This window comes from Schistocerca piceifrons, chromosome X (genome assembly GCF_021461385.2).
Source record: "Schistocerca piceifrons isolate TAMUIC-IGC-003096 chromosome X, iqSchPice1.1, whole genome shotgun sequence".
Taxonomy (NCBI): domain Eukaryota; kingdom Metazoa; phylum Arthropoda; class Insecta; order Orthoptera; family Acrididae; genus Schistocerca; species Schistocerca piceifrons.
The window spans coordinates 807,342,882-807,357,000 of NC_060149.1; the positions used below are offsets into that span (position 1 = coordinate 807,342,882).

Below are 14,119 nucleotides of genomic sequence, written 5' to 3' on the forward strand. Positions count from 1 at the left end.
TAATAAATCAAATTGTTATTTTGGACAGAACTTCATTCTGTTAATCAGTAGAGCAACCCTTTCATTTCTCACTACGTTAATTAAACTTTCCTTTATCTAATTAATTTCTATCCAATTAAATTATTGCAGGAGCCAAACTTTTCTACTCCACTTGCAGGGTCGATTACAGTCAATTCGCATTTCTTCTTAATCCATGTGCAACAGCAAAAGTCGGAATTAGAAAAGGGGCGCTTAGAGCATCATTTCCATATGAAGATTCGAGAAGAATTTAGTGTTAAATACACTGATAGCCCCGGCACCCCGCAACCTTACGTGAAAATCACCCAGATTATTCAATGGAAATGGTACAAATATATCATGTGAATTTAGCAGGATAATTATGTGCTATCCAACAAGTAACTTATCAGTCACATAGTTGTCAAATATATCGTATGTTGTTGCCAAGATTCAGTTATGCTACTAGCAGTAAAAATACCAGCTGAAGTGTTCCTGGAATAGACTGGGAATTGACCACAGCCGGTGTCTCAAAAACTCAGCTGACGAGGGCCAGAATATCCATAGGAAATGCCAATGAGTATTATTCAAATTTCTGTAACTAGGCTTGGGGAATAGAGCATAGATGTAGTGGCAGACCTAGCTGGTGATTCATTGTCATCACGTTGAGATCAGGTGTTCCGCCCGTGGTCTGTGTCTTCCCAAACTGATATTTCAGTGCTGTAACTTGAAGTCTTCATGAGGTCTTCCCTGACACAGTATCGAAATACGTGCTGGGAAGATGTAGACCCCCTGGCAGATCACTCTACCACGAGGAGACAGAGTTGTTGTTGTGGTCTTCAGTCCTGAGACTGGTTTGATGCAGCTCTCCATGCTACTCTATCCTGTGCAAGCTTCATCATCTCCCAGTACCTACTGCAACCTACATCCTTCTGAATCTGCTTAGTGTATTCATCTCTTGGTCTCCCTCTATGATTTTTACCCTCCACACTGCCCTCCAATACTAAATTGATCCCTTGATGCCTCAGAACATGTCCTACCAACCAATCCACGAGCAGAGTATAGTTACTAATAACACTCAGATGCACTGACTGCAAACTAAACATCATAAATTAGTACCTGTAACAATTATTTGTGTTTCTCTGTATTAAGCCTACTGAAAACTAAAAGGGTCATTCACTCAACGCAATTCATATTTTTGCATAGTTTCTAGTGGTTATACTGTAAACGTTATGAGTAGGCAAGCAAATCTTTATTATAATTATAGACTCAGGATATGTTTCTTGATATCGCTGTCATTGGCACTATCCCCAACAGATAACCACGCTAATAAAGAGATAGCAATACAGAACCAATTGCAGAATGTGGAAATCTACAGAAAGACTTTGTAAGCTGCGAACAACATAAAGTTCCAAATCGGGAAAGGCTACTATGCAGAAACAGTATGCAATGACACAAAACGTGGACTCAAAAATCCATTGAAAATTAAACCTGTGAATGTATGCACCCCATGTCTGATTCCAGCTTCTTTTAACAAGTAAAGAGAAACAGTTATCGGAATTCAGAGCAAGAAATGCAAAATGCTGACGTGATGTCTAAATAACTCATCTTCAAGCAAAACAGCCATTCAATCTGTAGACAGTGAAAGAATGACCTGTACCATGAGCACAATATATCTGGTGCTGATGTATTGTCAATGAAAGCGAAAGGCGCCTATGCTGAAGAGCTTCTCAACGTGTAGTACACTTAAGACAGAGCTAACCTGAAACAACAACAGGTTCCCCAAGATGAGTGTGGTGTGGAGATTCTATGCAGCTTCTGTGCAGTGTTATTAATTCTGCCCCTGATGTTTTCATATGAGCAATACCTCTGGCCTACCACAATATTCATACAAGAACTATCGAGTTATAATGGGACAGCGTAGATGGGCACGTGGTTGTAGAATTTGCCCAGCCTATGTATGTACCGCTGATTTATAACGCGAAACAACCACTATGTTGGATTATAGCCCAGACTTAATTTCTACCTGTGCAAGAATTGCTCAACAGTACAGTGGGTGTTCACACCTCTGCACTCCACACACAACACAGGCCCATTATATTTCAATTAATCATAGCAAAATGATCTATGGTTGTACTTTTCTACCAATGACAATTTCTTTCGCAGCAGACTGTCACCACGGTGCGGAGGTGAGAAACAAGTGTTATGGTCAACCACATAATCGTTAAACCCACTCCCTCCTCCCATTTGCCACACCCACTGTGGACATCTCAAAACTTATGACAAAATATGCAAAGCAAAGAGTTTACAGTGGAAGACATTCAATGTCAGAGGTACCAGAATGATTTACACTTATAACTTTTGACTCTGTTGTTTCCAGACATGTCCCATAGTACAAATTCATAAAATTAGTTTTCTCCAACATCCCAGAAAATTTGTACCATCATAGAATTACACTGTAGGTATAAATCTGCATTTATAGATAGTCACAATTTATGTGACATCCGCAGTGGGTGTGGTGGATGGTGGGAAAGAGTGGATGTGAATGATGGTGTGGTGGTCAGCAACACTTGGTTCTCACGTCCACAACAGGGTGACATATTGCTGCAAAAGAAATTATGTTATTGGCAAAAAGATGCAAGCACAGAGCATTCTGCTGTGATTAACTGGCATCTAATGGGTCTGTGTTATATGCGGGGTGCAGAGGTGTCGATGGTATTCACGCACTGCTGAACAATTCTTTCACAAGCAGAAATTAAATCTGGGCTACAATCCAGCTTAATGGTGGTTTGGCATTACAAATTTGTAGCATATGGACAGTAGTGTGTCCCAAGACATAAGGAAGATTTTTTCGCACAGTAAAATATGCATACCCTTCATTTTTTTATCCGTTTCACCTGAATAAGAATCATAATAAATATTATTGTAATTAAATTTTGATAACACATGCTCGACTCTATGCCAAACATGAGACATGAAAATTTGTACCGATTCAGTCTGAAAGGATTTCAGAACTTAATGTTTATTTGGTAAATAAAACACAAATATGTCCAAATCATGTCTATACACTGTTTAACCCTTTCACGGCTATGGGCGTACATGTATGCATGGTAGGTAGAAAGGCCAGATTGCTATGGACGCAGATGTACGCCCAGCAGGCGAAAGTCCAGATGGCTAACATCATTTATATATGCCTGAGCTTGGGAGCAGGTAAACTTACACAATATAACCGTTACTCACTGTTGTCTGGGTTTCTGACAAAAGTGTCATCTGGTCTTCTTTGTAATTTAGGAAAGTGCTTTAGTTTTTAACTCCTCTGGGCCCTTTCTGCTTACGAGTGTAACATTTGGCCAGTCCTCTTTTCGCTTCTGGTGAGACAACAGCATTCGCGTGTGTAGCCTTTGCCATGTTGGGATACAATTTATCGAACAAGGAAATCGTGAATATTCTTATGAATAGTAGCAACGAAGATTGTAGTGATACTTCGGAGCTTTCTTCCAATGAAGAGTTGGATGGATCTGGACGTATTGCTGAATCCTAGACATCATGAACAGAAGATTCTTCCTCTGAAGACAGAAAAGAAGATGAAGTAAGTGAATCTACGTCAGGAAAAAGAAAGTTTAAGTGGACGGGGGCTCATCCAGTGACAAAACGACACTATTTTGTGAACACATTTAGGGGGTTAAAAGCAGACTCTGAAGAATCAGGAAGTCATTTAGATTTTTTTTTTTTTTTTTTTTTCGGGTACTTAATGTCCATGGAATTCATTTCTGCTATCTGTACACAGATCAATAATAAATATAAATTTATTACTGAGAAAAGACGACAAGTACACAGGAGATTGGCGCGCTGGAAGCATATAGAGCCAGCAGAATTTTATTGCTTCCTAGCTTGTTCTCTGCTTATGCCTAGAAGTCAAACGTTAGAGGTGAATGAATACTGGCAGACAGATTCTTTGCTTCAAACACCAATATTTTCTAACACAATGGCCAGGGGCCAGTACAAGTTGATCCTGCATTTATTGCACTTCAGTGACAATTCCACCATATCTCAAGATATACTTGTAAAAATATGTCTCATTGTAGAGCACACAAAAAATAAATTCCTCAAGGCAGTAGTACCCTTTGAAAACCTAGTGATTCATGAAAGTCTGCTACTTTTCAAAGGAAGGCTCCAATTTAAGCAGTACATACCAAACAAAAATAGCCATTTTGGCACTAAAATTTTCGTCCTTTGTGATGTACAAACCAACTATATTTTGGATTATATTGTCTACACTGATGCCGCCACAGAAATAGAATCTAGAAATGCTGAATGGGGAAAACCAGACGATGATGATTTGAGTTTGTTATTGCCATACCTCAATGTAGGTCATACCATTTATTCTGACAATTGGTATTTGAGCCCCAATTATTCCTGTGGCTTCATGATAAACGTACAAACGCCTTCGGAACAGTATGCAAAAACAGGAAACACCTACCACCATTGTCAGAGTTTGTGGAGACAAAGAGAAAAGAACATAAAATGGGCCAAAACAAATTGAAACCTGCCTGTCTTGTCAGCTATAATAAGTCAATGGGCGCAGTTGATAAGACAGATGTGCTCTTATCTTCTTTACAATGCATCCGAAAGACAATGAAGTGGTACAAGAAAGTATTCTTTCATTTGACTGACTTGTATCTGCTTAATGCAAAAACTATTTCTGAAATACAAAAGCAACAGAACATACCACTAGCGAAATACCACTTCGAAATAATTCGTCAGTTGCTTGATAAATTTCATAGTCCAACGTGTAAAAGTGCGATCCCATGAACAATCAAAGAAGAAAGCCCTTTCCAACTGCAGAATAAAGAGGGACATTATCCAGGGTTCCTCGTAGCAATAGACAAAAAGGAGATTTCCCAGAGACGCTGGGTAGTATGTACTACTCATTCACAATGAAAAATAACACACATAAGATGCAAAAAATGTGATGTGGCTCTCTGCATGGCACTATGTTTTGAAAAATATCACACACTAAAGAAATATTAGGATGTTTTGGTAAGTGTGTATGTTCCAAGTAAAGAAATGTGAAAAATAAAAATAAAAAAGAAAGTAAAGTGGTTTTTAACTCAGCCAGCGGCAGTCCAAATCCTGCATCAAAAATGAGGCTGGGAAACCACTAAAATAAACCATATCAAACATGACAAGCTGAAAAAGAAAACAGCGAGCAAGAAGGAGGCAGACGTTTACTATCCAATTTCTTACTGTGGAGAACTAACTTTAGGCTTTAATTACAAACGAAGCTATGGGCCTATCGCAAAATGAGTTATCCAGATATATTCTTTGTTTAACTCTGAGTCCAGATACAGGAGACAATTTGGTTTTAAATTTCTGTAATTATTTTTTAATTAAGATAGTAGGAAGAATTGTGTGAGATTTGGGCATTTCCGCTACACACTACTCACTTTAAAACTATATATCTTGAAACACATTCGTTCCATGTTAATGAAATTTTAATATGTTATAGACATACATATCGATGCTAAAAGCCTCAAGTTACAGGAATTACTGTTAAAAAAGTTCCTATCATTTTTCTAAACCAACTGCTTTTTGGTCCAAAATGAACAATGAACATATAACAAAGTGTTGGTTAGTTTCGAAGCTCTCTTTCGTGGTTATCAGAAACTATAACCACTGTGACCATAGAGGGTATACTGTTTTTAGGAAGAACATAACTGAACAATGGTTCTGTGCACGCCGGAATGCGCAGGAAGCCTGCAGTGGCCATAGCCTACAGTAAGCACAGGGCTCAGTCCACCGCCCCCATCGCTTGTGTGCCGACTATAACACCACGTTCGAACTCGCTCACATCTTGATAACCTGCCATTGTAGCAGCAGTAAGCAATCTAACAAATGCTGCAGACACTTGTTGTCTTATATAGGCATTGCCGATCGAAGAACCATATTCTTCCTGTTGACGTATCTCTCTATTTGAATACGCAACAGATTTCTGGAAAAAAAAAAAAAAAATCATGGCTAAAGCACAACGATACACGATTTTTGAAAGGATTGGGTTTTCAGACTCAAACATTGTGAAAACTGACAATTTTGAATAAAGATGATGTCTGAAATGGATATCAGAAGAAACAAAATGCTATTTAGACCTATACAATAACCATTAGATGATGGATGAAATTTCGAACTGCACATGATTATAGGGAATCAGATTTTAATTATTTTAATAAAATGTTACTATATGAACTAATTACATAGTTCTTATAAGCAGGTTGTAAACTATACATTGAATAATGAATTTCAGAAAAATATAGATGGAATAAGAAATTTATATATGCATATTATAACGTATAATATTACAACTGTATTATCTATTAAGCTGTAAGTGCATGAATATGATGAGTCAGATGGGGCGAAAATTGCACTTTAGGAATGATATGAGATTCAAACATACCTGAAGTTCAGAAGACTGCCTGGAAATTGTCAAATAACACATCATATTGGGTGACATCTTGGAGTGAAAAGTAGTGGAGCTCTGACATATCAGGGTAGCATTCCTGATCCAAAATTATTATCTAGTTTGTGTACAGAGTGTTTAGTACTGGCATCCTAAACAATGTGTCTAGCTCCATCATTAACAAACATAACGGTCTATCTTCAATCTGAAATGAAAGAAACGTAACTTTCATTAAAGCAGACATCTGAAATTATACTATAGTTTTTCACTGTGGGACAGTACATATACATAATACATCTGGTTCACAATGCTTTAAATAAAAGCCATACATTGTAGATAGTTACTAAATGTATGAACTTCAGTGACATAAAATGGGCAGTCCAGGATGGTAAAGTGAATGAAATGCAATGAGTTGGAATGATAGCAGTGATGGACACTAAAAAATGCTGAACTTTAAAATACATGTCTCTGTTAGAAAAAACTTAAATATAGGATACCAAGGGTGCCAAGTACACAATCCTAGCATACATCACCATTTAAAGTTTGTTCAGGAATTTCATATTTTAATACATAGTGGAATAACAGTGCTGAATATGAATAAAAGGTTTTTACTTTATTGTGAAATAATTTTTTTGTAAATGTGAAATTTAAATAATACAATGTAAAAATACAGAGGTCCTCCTCACAGGACACTTGAAATGGGTATGTCAGTGTTCACACAGAAGTTATGAAGAACCCTGCTGAAGAGAAACTGAGGCATGGAATGGGAGTTGTCACACTCCAAGATATCAGGTTCAGGGAAGCTGTGAGGCAAATGAGCTGAAATTCCCCCTGTGCTACTCATAAAAAGAGAAAACTAATAAAGATATGGAGTTGCTTTCACTCCTCATGATGGAAGAATATGTACTGTGCATATCAAAGGGAAATTTCACATTGTGACCTTCATGAATGCATATGTGCCAACAGAAGAATAAAATGAAGATGTGGTTTCCATCAGTAACTACATGAAGCATGTCATAAAATGCCTAGATATTAGACCTTGGTAACTATAATGCCCAACATAGCAAGGAAGATCATTTAAGAAGTGTGTTGTTGGAAAATTTTGTACGATCAAACCAGTATAATATGAGGATCACCCAGTTTGCTGCTGCAAACTAGTTAAATGCTGCAAATGACTGTCTCCTGAGAACAATATCTGCAAAGGGACCTGAAAAAGTAATACCTATTAGTACTAAAGAGGTGAGTATCTTGATACAGAAAAAATGTGCATGCTTTCTGAGGAGCTAATTATAATTCTTACAATTACCTAAAAAAAAAAGGCAGAAGCTTGCTACGGCTTCCAAAGAACAACAGAAGAGTTCATAAATGTAATATAGTACAGCAGAGAGAGGTCTACTGTTCAAGAGTTAAAAAAAATAAACGCTGCTTCAACAACAGCACATGGGCTAAAGTTTACATCAGGGTCTGCGGCAGTCACTGCAGTGACTATCACCTGCTCATAGGTTGACAACGCATGTTTCGTGTGGCCAATGGAATGATTCTTTGAAATAACCAATGAGATGCGAGAATGGAGGCAATGAATTTCTAGTGCCAAAATTGAAACCATTGTCTTGTTTGCTGTTTTTCAGTGTATTAGCAAGTTTTGGGAGAAATATTTTGTGATTATGTTAATGAGTATTGTAAAGTGGACTGATTTCAGTGTTTTAGTTCTGCATGGCGATGATATCCATTGGTGCATGTCTCGTGGATTAATTGCAGAAACATGAAAACGTATCAAATGTGGTGGTCAAATGACTCTTAAGGTTGATTGGGTATTAGGGGGAAGAGACCAAACAGCGAGGTTATCGGTCTCTTAGGATTAGGGGAGGATGGGGAAGGAAGTCGACCATGCCCTTTCAAAGGAACCATCCCAGCATTTGCCTGGAGCGATTTAGGGAAATCTAAATCAGGATGGCCAGACGCGGGATCGAACCGTCATCCTTCCGAACGCGAGTCCAGTGTGCTGACTCTTAAGGAGTCAAAGGTTTGTAAGGATGGAATCATCTGAAAGTGCAACAAATGCCACCACTTTGAGTAAGTGGACCAGTGTTGTTCAATTATCTCATGGGAGAAAGTAGGTGGATCGATGTTTATTACTAATAGAGTCACGTATTCGATATATTAATAAACAATGATTTACCTACCTTTCTCCATGATTTAATTAAAAAACACTGATCTGTGCTCATGCGTATCATTGTGTAGGAACAAAGAGCAGATAAATATTTCATTGCTTTTTTGAATATATCATGGGCTGTGATGCTGTTGTTGGTTTTAGAGTAGTTTAAATACCAGTTGCTCAAATAAGGAGCAATTAAATTTATAATCCTCATTTACAAACATGCTTCACCCTTTCTCCTAAATGTATTATTTCCAAACACATCATTTGGCTGCTGCTCTCTCATTGGCTGTGTAACACAAACAGCTGACACACTTTTTGCTCCCATGATACCTCACAGCAAGTGCTGACAACATTCCTGTATGACACATGTAAGTACACCACTGACCCTATTGCAGACTTTTACCCATCACATGAAATACTAGGGGAAACAACGAGAAAGAGAAATGGAGAGTGATTAATATAGCCAGGCAGTGAAACATAAGAACGAAGCAAGACAAATGCTTACAATGCAATACTAGATCAAATAAAGCATTATACAATAAAAATAGGATCAAGGGAGCAAAGGTGTATTGGTGGGGTAAAAAAAAAAGAAACCCTAAGGAGAAAACGATGGAAGAGTACTACCAAAGGAATGAAACAAAATTTTGTAAGAAAATTACAGAAGGAACTGAAGAATGTGAGTAAAAGTAACTGCATGTAAGTGTGAAGAAGTAAATTTACTGGCATATAAACAATACCTCTTTCACAAATGGAGAGAGAGTAGTTTAAGGGAATTTTTGAGGGCAATGCTACCAGTAGTGAGCAGCCACTCTGTTACACTGCAGATGGAAAGATAGAAGAGCCCACATTATAGCAAGTGTGGAAGGTAGTGCACAATCTAAAAAATTAGAAAGCACCAAGAACTGTTGATAAACTGGCAGAACTGGTCTCCATAAGTGAATCCACAAACTATTAAGTTTACAGTAATCAGGGAAGGATGATTTGGAAGAGTGGTTCTTAGGTGTAATTATACAGTTAATTAAGGAGAGAGACAAGACTTGTTAAGATTATCAAGGGATTACTCTGCTGGGTATAACCTACAAAATTATCACTAGCATTACGAACAAAAAGCTAATTCCTTAGGCTGAGATTCTGGGAGAATCAGTGCAAATTTCAGCCTACCAGATCAGATAATTGAGCTATGGCAAATATGTGAAAAGGCATTAGCATATAATATTGAGCTTCATAATGTCTATGAAGACTTATAGCAGGCCTTTGATAGTCTTCACAGGGCAGAAATGATAAATTATTTGTTACTACTTGGTACACACTCATTCTACCAACATTTCCTGGTTCCAAGGATTCAGTTTGAGTGGATAGAGAACTAATTAATTGGTTTAGCATTATTGAAGGAACCAGACTTGTGGTTACCCTCTTTACAAAGCTTTTCAATCTGACTAAGTAGCCATTCAAAAGCTTCAAGTATCAGGTTACATACACACGAAGTCAACTCTTACATGCATATGCTCTGATGCAATAAGCAGTAGAATTTCATGACAGAATATGTGAACTGAATTAAGTCATAATTTGAGAACTTGCTATAAATGAAATCAAGGCTAAGGGCATGAATCTCAGCAGTAAGGAAAACAACACTTTCGATGAACTATCAGCAGCAGAGCTTACTTTCCAAGGTGTGCAGAACTTTGGTTACCTGCATTTTCATATTAACAGAAAAAAAATGCTGTAAGACTAACATGGGATGCTCACCCACAATCATCTTGTAGACATCTGTTTAAGAAGTTCAGCATTCTGAATACTGCTTCACAGTATATTATCCATTCATGAAGTCCTTCGTAAATAATCCACTGCAGTTCAAAAGAAACAATGATTTATGTAATTACAATATTACAGTTGCCTCTAGTACAAAAAGGGGTGCATAATCCTGCAACTGTAACTTTTGACTACTTCCCCTCTGATATGAAATGTCAGACAAACTGCATAGAAATTTAGAAAAACTGAAATAGTTTCTCCTTGACAACTCTTATCCCACAGGAGAATTTCTGTTGTAAAGTGTAAAAGGTGGTGGGTGGAAATTACTGACTCATCAGTACATTTAGCGACAACACAAAAAACTTATAAAATGTTCAGCTTGTAGCCATATTTACTAATTAATGTGCAATATGACTGCAAAATAACTTGTTTCACACAATTTTAATTATCGTGCAAATGATCTACGGAACATCAAACTAACTAACATGGCATATTCCATGTCAACTGAAATAAAATATTTGAGACTAAGCAGAATAGATGCTTCAACATGTTTAATAAATTATTAGTCTCCAAGTTATCAGACAGACAGCTAAAATTGCAAATATGTGTGGTTACAATCAGGCCAGTTGTAACCTACAGATATGCAGCATGGACATTCATCCTTTAATTATGTTTTATCCCATGTAACACTCAAATACAAACAGTATGTGTTCTTTGGTAATAGTTATCAATGTAACTACACCCTATGTACTCTATTACATATTAGTAAGTTCACCACAAGATGTGTGGTGGTTAATATTCATGCCGATGAACCAGGAGCACAAAATGTGAGCTAAATTTTTTTAAACAAATCTGCAGGAAACTTCAGACCATGTACAAAAATCCACATTTGCAGCCATTTCAGTATCAATCTGTTTCAAAATTTTCATGAAATGCTTCAAGCACAAGCAAACAGTATATCCTACTGGCTGAATCTGTACTGGATGTTTCATCAACTAGCCTACTTGCCACTGTGTTATACACACACTACCATTAGTTATTGCAGGAGTGTTGGAAAGTGTGGAAGTAGAGCAAAACATCATCTGCACCAGAGTCTCTTTCAAATTCCAAACATTCTGTGTCATCTTCTGTAATCTCTTCCCAGCAGTTCATTACATGAACACCTACAACTTAATCTGCCACAGTTCCATACCACGTATATGAAGTCAGTCGTGCAGGTCTAAAGAAAGTAAACATGCGCACAAATGTTAATTTGATCCCTCTATCTACAAAACTTCACCATAAATGAAAACTTAATATGCCTATTACATTCAGATGTGTCAAACTACTCTAGTTACGTTGTGTATTTTCAGTAATCATCCAAGACCTGCACTTTCAGCAGAAATGATTCGTATTATCTCACCTGTGAACATTTTCGTGATAACTTGTGAAACAATATTAACCGAAATGTTCATTCTTCATTAGAAGTAGCATTTCACAGCATATAATTATTATAACTGTTTTCTAACTAGTAACTGAATTTCCAACAATTTCTTTGTTTATACATACGGCGAGGAAGAAATCTAGTTGTACATACGCTTACAAACGAGTACCCTACTGATTTTATACTTCATAATGTGGGAATTGCTGCTGTGAATTGAGCTATGTCACTTATGTTAGAAGAATAAAAAATCTACGGATGGCAAACGCTACCTGAATGCAAATCCAACTCTGAGGACAAGTGCGTCAAAGGTTATTTTGAATAACTAACTTTTAAGGTGCATCCACACCATGCCTTTTTTGTGTTCAACTCTGCACATGTGCATAAATTTCCAGCAGCGTAACTAAGCACGCGCATTTGTAATTCCCTGGATATGACGGCCGTGCATAAATCACAGTCAACCTTCGCGCTAATTCGTTTAGTTACTTGCGATAGCAAACGACAGGCAGTCAGGGCCCATGTTTGTTCGGTTATCTTTATTCACTTGTTCGCGGCTATCTCAAACCCACCAACTTGCAAACATAAAAATGGTAACTAGATAAACTATTGAAAATATAACCAATACAATCCATTATTTGAAATAAATACAGCAATAAACAGCATTTATGACCAGTGGTACACATATTTCGCAGTGTAAGGGTTAACGACCGCTGACGAGAAGCAGTTCTGGGTGTTGGAAACGCAGTGTTCTGACGACCTGTGTGGCAGACTGACAGTTTAAGAAGAGAGGTGGCTCTGCTAGACTCGCAATCCGGCGGGCGACTGGGCGACTAGACGACTGTTTCAACACGCATCCTGCCATCCTGATTTAGGTTTTCCGTGATTTCCCTAAATCGCTTCAGGCAAATGTCGGGATGGTTTCTTTGGAAGGGCACGGCAGATTTCCTTCCCCATTTTTCACTAATCCAATTGGACCGATGATCTCGCTGTTTGGTCCCCTCCCCCAAATCAATCAACCAACCAACAATCAAAATATCCACGGGTATGCTGCCGGTCTATAGTGTCCAACGGGCACAATATTTCGGCGATCATACATGTCGCCATCATCAGGTGAACTGACGGACTGAGCTCCTGTGAACGTGCCGGCACGGAGATCCGTACGCTATGGCTGCTCAGAGGGAACTGGGTTCGGTCGCGGCGGCGGCCGATTTAAATACCCTCCGCCCGCGGCGCGCTCCCTCCGCCGTCCGCGCCCCGCGCCACGGTCGCGCGGTGGAACAGATTGCGACGGCGTCTGAGATGACGTCGGTGTGATGGCTCTGTCCGCCGTGGTCGTCACAACTATACGTTTGCTCGATTTACTCTTGATTAACCCGATCGCTGGTTCCCAAGCCTTGCTAAGATTATAGCCACAATCACGGTTTATGAGGTCGTCATTGGTGCGAATTTCGATAGCCTCTCTAACAACGCTGTCCCAGTATCTCGACGTCTGTACCAGAATCCTCGTGCGGTCATACTCCATGGCGTGATTTTCCGACAAACAATGTTCAGCGACCGCCGACTTGCTCGGATACATCAGTCGAGTGTGCCTCTGGTGTTCACGGCATCGATCCTCGACGGTATGCATCGTATGACCAATATACGACTTGCCACATTGACACGGAATCCGGTACACGCCGGCCTTCCTCAAACCGAGGTCGTCTTTGGCGCTCCCCACCAGTGCACAAGTTTTATTTGGAGGACAAAACACAGTTCCGACCCGATGTTTCTTCAGAATGCGGGCGATTTTCCCCGAGAGTGCGCCTGTGTATGGAATAAATGCAGTGCCTACCTCCTCCCTCGAGACTTCATCCATCTCAACAGGTTGTGCTGCAGTGGTTGGGCGGAGAGCACGTTGAATCTGCCACTCTGAGTACCCATTTTTTCGAAATACAGTTCTCAGATGTTCCAATTCTTGGGGTAGACTCTCTGCGTCAGAGATAGTGCGCGCCCTATGCACTAGAGTTTTAAGTACCCCATTCCTCTGTGAAGGGTGGTGGCAGCTGTCTGCGTGCAAACACAGATCAGTGTGCGTAGTCTTCCGATACACCCCATGACCTAGGGTGCCGTCAGCCCTTCTCTTGACCAAGACGTCAAGGAAAGGTAATTTACCCTCCGTTTCAGTCTCCATAGTGAATTTGATGTTGGGGTGTATGGAGTTTAGATGTGTAAGGAAGTCAAGGAGTTTATCCATACCATGTGGCCAGATGACGAACGTGTCGTCCACGTAACGGAAAAAGCAAGTAGGTTTCCATACGGATGACGACAGAGCTTCCTCCTCGAAGTTATCCATGTACAAATTCGC

The 14,119-nt window shown here is 39.0% G+C and overlaps 1 long non-coding RNA gene across 2 annotated transcripts in view; it reads right to left on the reverse strand.

Moving 5' to 3' along the window:
• LOC124723062 overlaps nt 1–12,300 on the reverse strand; it is a 31,177-nt gene extending 18,877 nt beyond the window's left edge. The window contains exons 1-3 of one of the 2 annotated variants that reach the window (XR_007006492.1): nt 12,048–12,300; nt 6,446–6,653; nt 5,472–5,986 (exon numbers count right to left, since the gene is read on the reverse strand). This is a non-coding gene — a long non-coding RNA (uncharacterized LOC124723062). Of the gene's footprint in view, nt 1–5,471; nt 5,987–6,445; nt 6,654–12,047 lie in introns of those variants that run through there. The other variant, XR_007006491.1, reaches the window with a different exon arrangement.
• Between the last annotated feature and the right edge of the window lie 1,819 nt (nt 12,301–14,119).